This window comes from Rutidosis leptorrhynchoides, chromosome 8 (assembly GCF_046630445.1).
Source record: "Rutidosis leptorrhynchoides isolate AG116_Rl617_1_P2 chromosome 8, CSIRO_AGI_Rlap_v1, whole genome shotgun sequence".
NCBI lineage: Eukaryota > Viridiplantae > Streptophyta > Magnoliopsida > Asterales > Asteraceae > Rutidosis > Rutidosis leptorrhynchoides.
Window position 1 is genome coordinate 48,027,691 of NC_092340.1, and position 13,711 is coordinate 48,041,401.

Sequence of the window (13,711 nt, forward strand, 5' to 3'; positions counted from 1 at the left end):
TTCTGTACTAAGCTATTAAGTATGAACATTAACGGGTAGGTACTACCCAAGATATAATTATAAAACGCTAATAAGAAGAAAAGGCTTTTATAATAATACCTGGTTCATATTATTAACAAGCTATAAATGTACTATAAATACACACTACATCTATAATATTCCATGTGAATAATTATTTTCTTTCATTAGGAAATGGCGCGATTGAATCGAATGACGGAACAAGAACTCGAGGAACTCATCAACCAGCGAGTGAACGACAGAATGTTATGGGTTGAGGCTGCAAGAGCTGCTGCAGTTAACCCAAATCCTCGTGTAGGATGCTCCTACAAGACATTTCAAGCTTGCAAGCCCTCATCATTCAGTGGAACGGAAGGACCGATCGGTTTAACCCGATGGATAGAAAAGATGGAGACGGTGTTCAAAATCAGTGGTTGTGATGAAAAAGACATGACCAAGTTTGCATCGTGTACTTTACAAGATAGTGCACTCACATGGTGGAAGAATTATGTGAAGGCGGTAGGAGGAGATGTAGCTTATGATACTCCATGGGAAGAATTCAAAGTGATGATAATCACCGAGTATTGTCCAAGGAATGAGGTTATTAAGTTAGAAGATGAGTTACGAAGTTTGAAGGTGGTTGGTACTGAAATCACCAACTACAATCAGCGATTCATGGAATTGGTTTTACTATGTCCTGAATTGGTTCCAACCGAAGCACGGAAGATTGAAATGTACAAAGGTAGTTTGCCCAAGAAGGTCAAGGCAAACGTTACGGCGTCGAAACCTAAGACAATTCATGAAGCTATAACCATGGCGAACGAGTTAATGGATCAGGTCATTCTGGATAAGAAAGCATTCACTACTGAGGTGAAGGTATCAAGTAACAAAAGGAAGTGGAACGGAAATTATGATCGAGGTTACCAACAGCAATCTTTTAAGAAACCAGAAACCCCGAAAGGTGCGGGTAGCGGTTCAGGCTTTGGTTACAAAGGACAAAGTCCTTTATGCAACCGTTGTCACAAACATCACTTTGGTTACTGTAGTGTGTTGTGCACCAAATGCAATCGACAGGGACATCTTGCTGAAGATTGTAAGGCTCTCGTTACAAATGCAAATGGTAACAAGACTCCTGCCACCAACGCAAATAGAACTGCTTTGGCTAACATTACTTGTTTTGGGTGTGGAAAACAAGGTCATTATAAGAGCCAGTGCCCGAATCAGAATGGCGGACCTGCACGTGGAAGAGCGTTTGTTATTAATGCTAGAGAGGCACGAGAAGACCCGGAGCTTGTTACGGGTACGTTTACCATTAATAACTTATCAGCATCTATTTTATTTGATACTGGCGCCGATAGAAGTTACGTGTGTATAAACTTTTACACTAAATTGAATTGTTCATCATTACCTCTAGATGCTAAGTACTTGATTGAGTTAGCTAATGGTAAACTAATTAAAGCCGATAAAATTTGTCGTGATTGTGAAATAAATCTAGCCGGAGAAACGTTTAAAATCGACTTAATACCCGTAGAATTGGGAGGTTTTGATGTAATAGTCGGCATGGACTGGATGTCCAAAATAGGAGCGGAAGTTGTTTGTGCCAAGAAGGCAATTCGTATTCCTGGTAAGGATAAAATACCGGTGATGATTTATGGAGAGAAGGGTAATTCAAAGCTAAAACTCATTAGCTGTTTGGAAGCCAAGAAGTGTTTAGAAAAGGGATGTTACGCTATTTTAGCACATGTTAATAAAGTCGAAAAGAAAGAAAAGTGCATCAACGACGTGCCTGTGGCAAGAGATTTTCCTGAAGTTTTTCCGGAAGAATTGCCGGGATTACCTCCATTTAGATCGGTAGAATTTCAAATAGATTTAGTACCAGGAGCTGCACCAGTGGCTCGTGCTCCATATAGACTTGCACCGTCCGAGTTAAAAGAACTTCAAAGTCAGTTAAAAGAATTACTGGACCGTGGATTCATACGACCGAGTACTTCACCGTGGGGAGCTCCAATTTTGTTTGTTAAGAAGAAAGATGGATCTTTTAGGATGTGTATAGACTATCGTGAATTAAATAAGTTAACTATCAAGAATCGGTATCCACTACCGAGAATTGATGACTTATTTGATCAATTGCAAGGATCATGTGTTTATTCAAAAATCGACTTAAGATCGGGCTATCATCAACTACGTGTCAAAGAAGAGGACATTCCGAAAACTGCTTTTCGGACACGTTATGGTCATTACGAATTTTTGGTTATGCCGTTTGGATTGACGAATGCGCCAGCTGTATTCATGGACCTCATGAATCGAGTTTGTAGTCCGTATTTAGATAAGTTTGTTATCGTTTTCATTGATGATATTCTTATCTATTCCAAGAGTGAGCAAGAGCATGAAGAGCATTTAAGGTTGATACTGGAGTTGTTGAGAAAAGAACAACTTTATGCTAAATTTTCTAAGTGTGCTTTCTGGTTGAAAGAAGTGCAATTTCTTGGTCACGTTGTTAATAGCAAAGGAATTCAGGTTGATCCAGCAAAAACTGAAGCTATTGAAAAATGGGAGACTCCTAAGACACCAACACAGATACGCCAATTTTTGGGTTTAGCTGGTTATTATAGAAGGTTTATTCAAGATTTTTCCCGAATAGCTAAGCCGTTGACAGCATTAACACAAAAAGGGAAGAAATACGAATGGACCTCGGAGCAGGAGAACGCATTTCAATTATTGAAGAAGAAGTTAACTACGGCGCCTATTTTATCGTTACCTGAAGGGAACGATGATTTTGAAATATATTGTGACGCTTCGCGACAAGGTTTTGGTTGTGTTCTTATGCAACGGAAGAAAGTTATTGCATTTGCATCTCGACAATTGAAGATTCACGAGCGAAATTATACGACGCATGATCTAGAATTGGGAGCAGTCGTGTTTGCATTGAAGATGTGGAGACACTACTTGTATGGGGTTAAATTCACTGTGTTTACTGATCATAAAAGCCTTCAACATATTTTTGATCAGAAACAATTGAACATGAGGCAACGTAGGTGGGTCGAGTTAATAAACGACTATGATTGTGAAATTCGTTATCATCCCGGAAAGGCGAACGTGGTGGCCGATGCTTTAAGCAGAAAGGAACGAGAACCAATTCGAGTACGAGCGATGAACATAAAAATTCGCATGAATCTCAACTCACAAATCAAAGAAGTTCAACGAGAAGCACTTACTAAAGAAAATATAGGAAATGAAATAATGAAGAAGTATGAGAAGCAACTCGTTATGCGGGAAGATGGAATTCGATATTTTGCAAATCGTATTTGGGTACCGAAGTTGGGTGGATTAAGGAAGTTGATATTGAACGAGGCACATAAGACAAGATATTCGATACATCCTGGAGTTGGAAAGATGTACCAAGATCTTAAGACGCATTATTGGTGGCCTAATTTGAAGACAGACGTTGCAACATATGTTGGGGAATGTTTAACTTGTTCCAAAGTCAAAGCAGAACACCAGAAACCGTCAGGGTTACTTCAACAACCAGAAATCCCAGAATGGAAATGGGATGGTATTACCATGGATTTCATCACGAAGTTACCAAAGACTGCCTGGGGATACGACACCATTTGGGTGATTGTTGATCGTCTCACCAAGTCTGCACATTTCTTGCCTATAAAGGAAACAGATAGAATGGAGAAACTATTACGATTGTATATAAAGGAAGTTGTTTCAAGGCATGGAATACCTATTTCCATTATATCCGATCGGGATAGTAGATTTACCTCAAAGTTTTGGCAATCGCTACAGGAGGCATTAGGAACTCGGTTGGATATGAGTACCGCATATCATCCACAAACCGATGGACAGAGTGAAAGAACGATTCAGACTCTCGAAGACATGCTCAGGGCATGTGTGATCGATTTTGGAAACGGATGGGATAAATATCTACCGTTAGCAGAATTCTCGTATAATAATAGTTATCATGCGAGCATTGGAGCTGCGCCATTCGAAGCATTGTACGGAAGGAAGTGTAGATCTCCTATCTGTTGGAATGAAGTAGGAGATCGACATTTAACTGGTCCCGAGATCATACATGAAACGACTGAGAAGATAGTGCAAATCAAGGAGAGATTGAAAACAGCCCGTAGTCGCCAAAAGAGCTACGCCGATGTTCGAAGGAAACCATTAGAGTTTCAGGTCGGGGACATGGTTATGCTAAAGGTGTCACCTTGGAAAGGTGTAATACGTTTCGGCAAAAGGGGTAAACTGAACCCAAGGTACGTAGGCCCGTTCAAGATCATCGAACGCATTGGACCGGTAGCTTATCGACTCGAGTTACCGCAACAACTCGCTGGAGTACATAATACCTTTCACGTCTCAAACCTGAAGAAGTGTCTTGCAAAGGAAGACCTCACCATTCCTCTTGAAGAAATCCATGTCGACGAGAAACTACAATTCGTCGAAGAACCAATCGAAATCATGGACCGTGAAGTTAAACAGCTCAAACAGAGCAATATACCGATTGTTAAGGTTCGTTGGAATGCTAGAAGAGGTCCCGAGTTTACGTGGGAACGAGAGGATCAAATGAAACAAAAGTATCCACACTTGTTTCTCGATAACGCAAAATAGGTACAATTTTAAAATTTCGGGACGAAATTTATTTAACGGGGAGGTAATGTAACGACCCGCACTTTTTCGATCATACTATACTTATAAGATTAATATTTACATAAATTAAACCTTGCCAACATGATAAGCAATCCAAATTGTCGAGATTTATATTTCCGAAAAGAGTTTTACACAACGTTTGACCGTCTAGTTTGACCGATGATATCACGAACTATACAATATATGATAATTATACGTTTGTGTATATATATGTATATATACATATTTAACATGATTAATAAATGTTTTAATATCTCATTTTGTATTAATAACAACAAGTTATAAGTATATTTTGAAACTACTAACTTAAGTTTTCAAAATGATAACAATACGTAACGTTAATTGACATAAATACTTAAGACTTATAATGTTTATACATATATTGTATAAGTAATGTATTTAATCACTTTTAAAGACTTAAATACATAAAATCATATAAGTGTATTCACAAAAGATAGCTATATTTGAATCCTCATTCCATTTTTCACAAAATTTCTATACGTATATCTAGAGTATAAGTACTCGTATCATACCTAGCTTCTATACGTATTTACTAATAGTAAATACACATCAAATCACCACCTAACCCACCCTTGTTACTGCCCTTAGAGCAAGGTAATTGGAATTTGGATGCATGCATGAATTATTATACAAAAATACAAGAGAAAACCTTGTCTTGTCTCCTCATGGCCACGTTTTTATGGCCTTTATATGTATCATCATCTTCATTCATTTTACTTCAACTTTCTAGCCAAAACACACACATACTTTGAAGCCTTAAAACCCTTAATCAATTCAGCAAAGTTTGCAAGAAGATCTAGCTTCAAAAACCATACTAAAACACCATAAGAAAACCATACAAAAACACTTCAAGAAAACCCTCCAAGAACACCAACTTACTTCCAATCTTTCATCCACTTCCATCACCCTTTTGATTCTAGCTTCTTACTTCTCTCCTACAGCAACTTCATCCAAGGAACTTGAGGTAGAATCTATGTTCATAACCTTATTCGATTCATATATATATAGCTATCTTATTTTGTGGTACAAAAGTTTAACAACAAGAACATAGTTTGAATGTTTTCAAACTTGTTTGCAAACTAAATAGATCCTTCTAACTTAACTTTTAAAATACTTCAAGACCTGTAATATAACTTATGTATATGCTAATTTAACAAGGTAAAACTTGGTTTTTCAAAGTATAAGTATTTTTAGAAAAATGGTCATTAAATGATTTTGTTGTAACAAAAATGTTTAACTTCATATGTTTCACTAATGTTTCACTTATGCCGTATGATTTTGAATACAAACCAAGGTATTTACAGTTCATAGTCTTAAAGAAGAACTCGATCCAAGAAGATGGCAAGTTGAATCAACGAAAACGGATTTGTAACGAAGAAACTATGACCGAAACAAAATTGGTTATCCTAGATCATTTCAACTACGGGATCAATTGGAAAAAAATGATATAAATCACATATTTCTAAGATAACATGATATTTTATATATATGTACTTATAATTCAATTTTATATGGTTCAGGATCACCCGTAAACAACACGAGAAGATTAATCATAAGATCCCATGATTGTACGCAACACGTCATTTGACAACACCGGTACTTTATGTACGCAACACGTCATTTGACAACACCGGTACCATGGGTCAAGATTAATCTCGACCAACACATATACGATGGGGTTTTATTGATTTCGTTGGGGGTTTTATTTATTTCATTGCGGGTATATTAAACATCTAAAAATGAACCATTAAAATTGAATTACTAACATCGGACTGCTAACTACGGACTAAGGAATTATTCAAAGTATTAAAAGTATAACAAGTATATATTTATAACGTTTGTTTAAAAATGAAAACATATTGATATATTATATATGGATAGGTTCGTGATATCAACCGGAAGACCGAGTCAAATTATTTATATCATCAAGACAAGAGTGAGTATATAGTCCCACTTTTAAACTCTAAATATTTCGGGATGAGAATACATGTATTTTATGTTTTACGATATGGACACAAGTAACTGAAAAATATGTTCTACGTTGAGTTGTACCACTGGCATACTTCCCTGTAGCTTGGTAACTAATATTTACAGCGGTATTGTAAACGCGAATCCTGTTGATAGATCTATCGGGCCTGACAACCCCAACCGGACTGGACGACCAGTATTCAACGGTTGCACAGTACTTCGTTTTGTGACTACACTTGGTACGGTGTAGTAAGATTTCATATTAAAGGGAATATGCGACGTGAAAATGTTAAGTATGGTTATCAAGTGCTCAACCACTTAGAATACTTTTATTAAACTGTTTATATACGAAATCTTGTGGTCTATATATATATTGCTGCCGGCATTAAACCTATATCTCACCAACTTTATGTTGACCTTTTTAAAACATGTCTATTCTCAGGTGATTTCTAAAGCTTCCGCTGCATCATGTTGGATCTAACCAGGATCTTGCGTACGCATGTTTGTGTCAAAAATAAAACTGCATATCCGAGATGTTGTATTGTAAAATATGCTAGAAACCGTGTTGTTGTCATCATTTGTAAAGTTTGTAAGTCGAAGATTATCGCTAAACGTTAATCTTCTTTTTATTGTCTTAAGCTTGTAACAAAAATAATGGTTATGGTTTGTAATGTATAATATATGCAGTTTTCTTTCAAAAATGTCTCATATAGAGGTCAATACCTCGCAATGAAATCATACGTTATCTAACGCGTTCTTATGGTTAAGGAAGGGTTATGACAGGAAGTGTATAAATGATTGTTCACGTCAATGTGGTTCGAGTCAGACAATAAGGTATTCAGGTATGAAAAGAGTAACGAGTCATGATAACGAGTAGCACGCAACCGTAGCGATAAATGGTGATGATGATACTCACCTAGAGTAGTGATGGTAGTAACACCAAAAAGTAGATAGTAAGAAACACCAGTGGAGAACCGATAGTAAGTTGAAACGGTGGCAAATAACAATCCGGGAGACAGAGTTCCCGAACAAGTATGACTAATGAAGTCGTCGTCATCCATACGTGTATGAATCATGAATTTACGTGTGTTACCAAAAAGTGGCGGAATACGAGTTCGTATGATGAAGGTTGGGTACCATTAAAAAGTTTTCCTAAGAATGATTCAAGTATAATGCACAAGTAGTCAAGTAAGTGCTATCTATAGCAAATGTATGTCAGAATGCAAATGCTAACTATCCGGTTGTAGTCTAGACTCACTAATGCGTCCTAACGACTCTGTTAGACACACTAATGCACGTCCTAGTTCCCTACAACCAACGCTCTGATACCACTTGTAACGACCCGACCAAAACCGTTATTGACGGCGTCGTTAACTTAGGTCCCGTTGCGTGGTCGTAGTCCCTATATGAGACTCGTTTGACCAAAATTATGTCGCGTTCATTTGAAAGGTACAAAGTTTAGTTTAACAAACGGATCGACAATAAGTTTAAGTTTACAAAGTTATAAAGTATGAATGAATAACTTGCGACATAATTAGTTTGAAACCACAGTTGCTATAAATAGCGTAAGTATGTAAACAAAAGTTTGAATCCAAAGGTGCTATCACTAGCGTATGTATGTATGTATGTATCTTGACTCCAAGCAAATAATCAGAGTGTATGCATGTATGCTTGACCCCAAGCAAGTATGAGTGTACGCGGAAGCATGTATCAAATAGCCAAGTATGAACCTGAGAAACATATAGAAAACTGTCAACGCAAAAACGTTGGTGAAATCATAGGTGTATTAGTAAATGTTATATTTTGAACCACAAGATTTAGTATTTCCATAAATTGATCATCCAAAAGTTGCATTCCAAAAGTTGGTTCGCGAGCACCCAATTATCAAGACTTAACGTTTCCTTCCATAGAACCCCATCACAATAGTGTTAGAACATACACTGTTTCCCGAAAATATATTTCATCCGTAGACGGTAGCGAACCGTCCGTAATGAGGGTTTGTCAAACCCGTATGGCCACACAATATAAGTTCTCGCTTACACCCTGCAAGTGTAACTAATGATAATCGAATTGAGGATTTTTGTTCTAACTCGCTGTGGAATGTTTGTTTTCCTTGTACTTGTGTTCAAAGTATAAAAGCAAGTAGTACAAAATGTAACAAAGTATATGTTTCTCAGCCCACAATTTAAAAGTATAAAAAGTTGTTGAAAAGGTGGGACTATGATCTCACCTCGAGTGCACGAGTATAAAAGTACTTCAACAAGTAAACGTGTGCATGAAAGTTGCTTAGCCTTGACCTAAACAAGTAAGTTATATCAATTAACCGGTTACGACACAAGGTCGGGTGAAATGTGTTCAATTAGTCCTATGGCTCGTTACGACTCGATTAAGTATAGCATGTGAATCACGTTGTCAAGTTTCATACAAGAAACAAGTATAAAAGCATGTTAGAATGATTGTATAAAAGTTTGGTTAAGTTTGACTAAAAGTCAAACTTGGTCAAAGTCAACGAAAAAGTCAACACGTTCGGGTTCGGTCCCGAACTATTTTTCTGAGGTTTTTATTCATATATAAGCATATTAGAACAAGTTTCATGTGAATCGGAGGTCGGTAGCTAGTCAAACATTTCGCGTGAAATGTGACAAAGTGAGCAGAATCTGGCCAGGCGATTCTGCGCGCCGCGCGGGGATGTGGCGCGCCGCGCCACTACCTGGGCAGAGAATTCTGGTCAGTTTTTCCAAGTGTGCACGAACCAAAACCTTTTCCAACCCAATTCTTGACCCGCAAACACTTATAATGCCTATCATATATCGTCGAAAAGGTATTTTGACGAGGAATACAACTAACCATATATCATCAATCAAAAACATCATTTACAATAACCGAAAACTCGTCAATTGATCAAGAAAGGTTTATTTTCAAAGTTTCAAGTTCGTAAAACGTATTTTATGATTCGGGAATCCAATTTACACATACGATATGCCGTTTTGAAGGTAATGAAGCATACATTACTACTAAACACTAACAATTAACACTCCATGGCATTTAAGCATCTAAAAGTTCATGTCAAGAACTATCAAACCCTAGTCAAACATCACAAAATCATTAATCGGGTTTTTGAAGTTTTCTTAATCAACCTACACATCCAAATGTGGCTAATGATACTAGTAACACAATTAAAACATGCACTTTAACAATCTAACAACATTAACTCATCCAAAATCAAGGATTAAGCAAACCCATTTCAAAAACTCAAACTAGTTACTCCAAACCACAAATCGAGCAAACAAAACATATATTCATGTTACACACGAGCCATAGACACTAACTAACACAATTTCAAGTATATAAAACGAATTTAGAGAAATTTAGTGTTTTAGAAATGTTACCCAAAATGGATGAAATTGGTACAAAATCGAAGAGGATGATGAGAGGATCACGAATATGTAATTTGTTTTGAAGTTTGCTTCCCGATCCGAATTTAGATGATGAATTATGTTTGTGTTCTTGAGAGAAAAAAAGAAAGAAAGAGAGAGAGATGGAGGGATTGAATGGTGGTGATTGGGGTGGACTAGTTGACCTAGTCAACTAGTTTGCCCCGTGTCAATTTTAGTCCCTCGAGTTTAGAAGCGGGTGCGGGATTTAACCAAACGAATATTTTAAAAACGCTCGAGTAGACGAGTGATGTTATAATTAAATAACGAGAATATTATAAACGTTAGTCAACGGAAATTGGGAATTTAAATAGCGAAAGATATTATTTAAAAAAAAAGACGGTGTTAAAAATAAATTTAACGGAAAAACGCGGGATGTTACAATATATATATATGTTGATGGTTTGCAATCGAACACACACATATACATATTCATATTCTCCATATTAATATTATTATTATGAAGATTATTATGAAGATTAATATGAAGATTATTAATTAATATTATTATTATTAGTAATATACATAAAATACTACAACTGGTTTATGTTTAAGTGTTTTCAAAACGGGTTTTCAAATGAGTCAAAGCTAAGGAAATTATGGGTTATAGCTATGGAGGTTATGAGTAATGCTCGTGGGCATTGTTCGTGAGGCCAACCTAGCATTTATCATTTCCGTTGCGTCTACGTACTTTTCTGCAATATTGAATCACAATATTGATACGTGAGCATTCATATCTTATCTTTTATATATTAATAGTGTATCCATGTCTAGTGCTCGAGTATATATGTTTATGCATGCTTGTATGCTTTAATTTTGTCGTTAGATAGTTCATGATGAATCACAAATTTGATACATATGCTACTGATATAAATTATATGATATGCATGTCGTTGGAAAGCTATCGAAAAATTAATAACTTTTCATTTAGAATTCGCGTGATTTCGATGAATGGATTAAAAGATATGGTCAACTGAATTATGTTTGACGTTAATTGAAATTGTGTTTGAAACTGTAAATTAATATTTAAACAACTTGTCTATGAGATTGTTAAATTGGATTTTTAGAAATTAATCGAGTAAATGAATTTCTATATAAGGCACGTCTCGTTTTGTTGAATAATTGTCAAAGTTGACTGTCTTATCATGTTTTAAAACTTTATAAACACTATAATCTGATTTTACAAGTATTGGAAAACTATGTGAAATAATAAAATATTTTCGATTGACATGATATTTCAAATATAATATAGCTCCTGAAATAAATAATATTTTGAGTTTGATAAACTATAAATTCGTTCAATTATCAAGACTTATACTATGTTAATATAATAAACATGTATAGATTTAAAGATCATATTGGGTCAGGTTGACTTTTGAGATAACTTTTATTAACTTTTGCATGTCGGTCTCGAGCATTAGGATTGTGATACACTATGACCTGACCTAGCTTGTTATATGTTTTAATATAAAAATATATATATATATATATATATATATATATATATATATATATATATATTAGTTTAGTTTTATATTAGATTAGTTTGAGTAATGTAAAGGGTTATTTTACGGGTTTTAAAGTCGAAGTTCTGTCTGTGTAAAGCTACGCGATAAATACTCAATGTAAGTTATGTTATCTTTTTTAAATTAATGTCTTGTAACTAAGCTATTATTATGCTTATTTAAGCCGAAGTAATCATGTTGTTGGGCTAAAATATTAAAGACGGGGTAATTGGGCTTTGTACCATAATTGAGGTTTGGACAAAAGAACGATACTTGTAGAAATTGGACTATGGGCTATTAATGGGCTTTATATTTGTTTAATTGAATGATAGTTCGTTAATTTAATATAAAGATTTACAATTGGACGTACCTATAAATAACCACATACACTCGATCGGACACGATGGGCGAGATATTTATAAGTACTAATAATCGTTCATTTAACCAGACACGGGAATGGATTAATAGTCAATGGACTCATTAAAACAGGGGCGAATTACATACAAGGAAAATTGGTGTAATTATAGTTTAATATAGGTTCGTGAATTCGAGGCCAACTCTGCACTTGTTCAGTGCTGTCATATGAATAATTGCTACGAAATACAGTATAGTGAGTTTATAGATCCCTTTTTAATTGCTTTTGCAGTATATATTTTTGGGCTGAGAATACATGTACTTTATTTTAAACGCAATGGACACAAGTACATACTTAATTCTACACTGAGTTTGAACCGAAAATCCCTTAGCTTTGGTAACTAGTAACTGCCGGTTATAAGAACTGGTGGGCGCGAGTAGTTGTATATGGATCCATAGGGCTTGACATCCCCTTCTGTTCCAGGTATAGAAACCCTAGCCTGAACTATAAAACAGACGTATGCTATTTGAGTTTAGTACACGTTGGATTGCGTGTATTGTACATGTTGGTTGCATGTATGTTAAAACAGGGGTACCTATTATAACGTTAAAGTTTAGTTACCAGGGTGCTCAATTTCGTAGAATATTTTGATAAACGTTTCTGGATGAAACAACTGAAATCTTGTGATCCACATTTATATACAGATTATGCGCAACATTAAAACTATGAACTCACCAACCTTTGTGTTGACACTTTTAAGCATGTTTATTCTCAGGTTCCTAGAAGTCTTCCGCTGTTTACTTATAGGTTATACAAGCTATGTGCATGGAGTCATACATGCTTTATTCCAGAAAACTTTGCATTCACAAAATCATCACCATGTATCTTATTTGACTGTATTATCAACGGATGTATTGTTAAAAACTATTATATACGGTGATTGTCTATACGTAGAAATCATCAGACGTCGAAAACCTTGGATTTATATATTCATTTATGGTGTGCCTTTTCAAAAGAATGCAATGTTTACAAAACGTATCATATAGAGGTCAAAACCTTACTATGAAATCAATGAATGATGTATTCATCCAAGTGGATTTGGACGGGTCATCACAATATATTAGGTAGCAAACAACATATATCCAAATTCGATCGCGCGTTGAATACAACCGCAGCAACGCGAGGTCCATTTAAACTTGATCTTTATATGTTTCCGACACGATAAGCAAAGTTTGTAATGTTGAAATCTTAAAAACTTTGAACTGTGTTTAATATATTCATTTGACCTTCGACTAATTCCGACGATTCACGAATAACTATTTGTAAATAGATACATATATATTTAAAAATGTATATATGTATATTTTAATATAATTTAAAATATTATATGTTGTTGTTACTAATTATGTAAAATAAAATAAAAATATGATATTATGATAATTATTATTTAAAACACATCTATATGAATAAAGTATATATTAAATATATATTTTGTGATTTCGAATCTATTTAGTAAACGACTGTAACACTCAATTGTCATTCGATCGATATTAAGTAAGTTAAATTCAAACTTATATGATTTTAAAATAAACGGTGATACGAATATGAGTTCGATAAATTTTAGGCTTATTAAAAATGCATTTAGGATCTAATTATTAAATTTTAGCACTTTTTATATTTTACCCATAATTGAGAGGGACAGTTGATGTAATTTTTATTTAACAAATTAATAATCAAATTTTATACCATAATGACTAAAATAAATAATTATAATTATT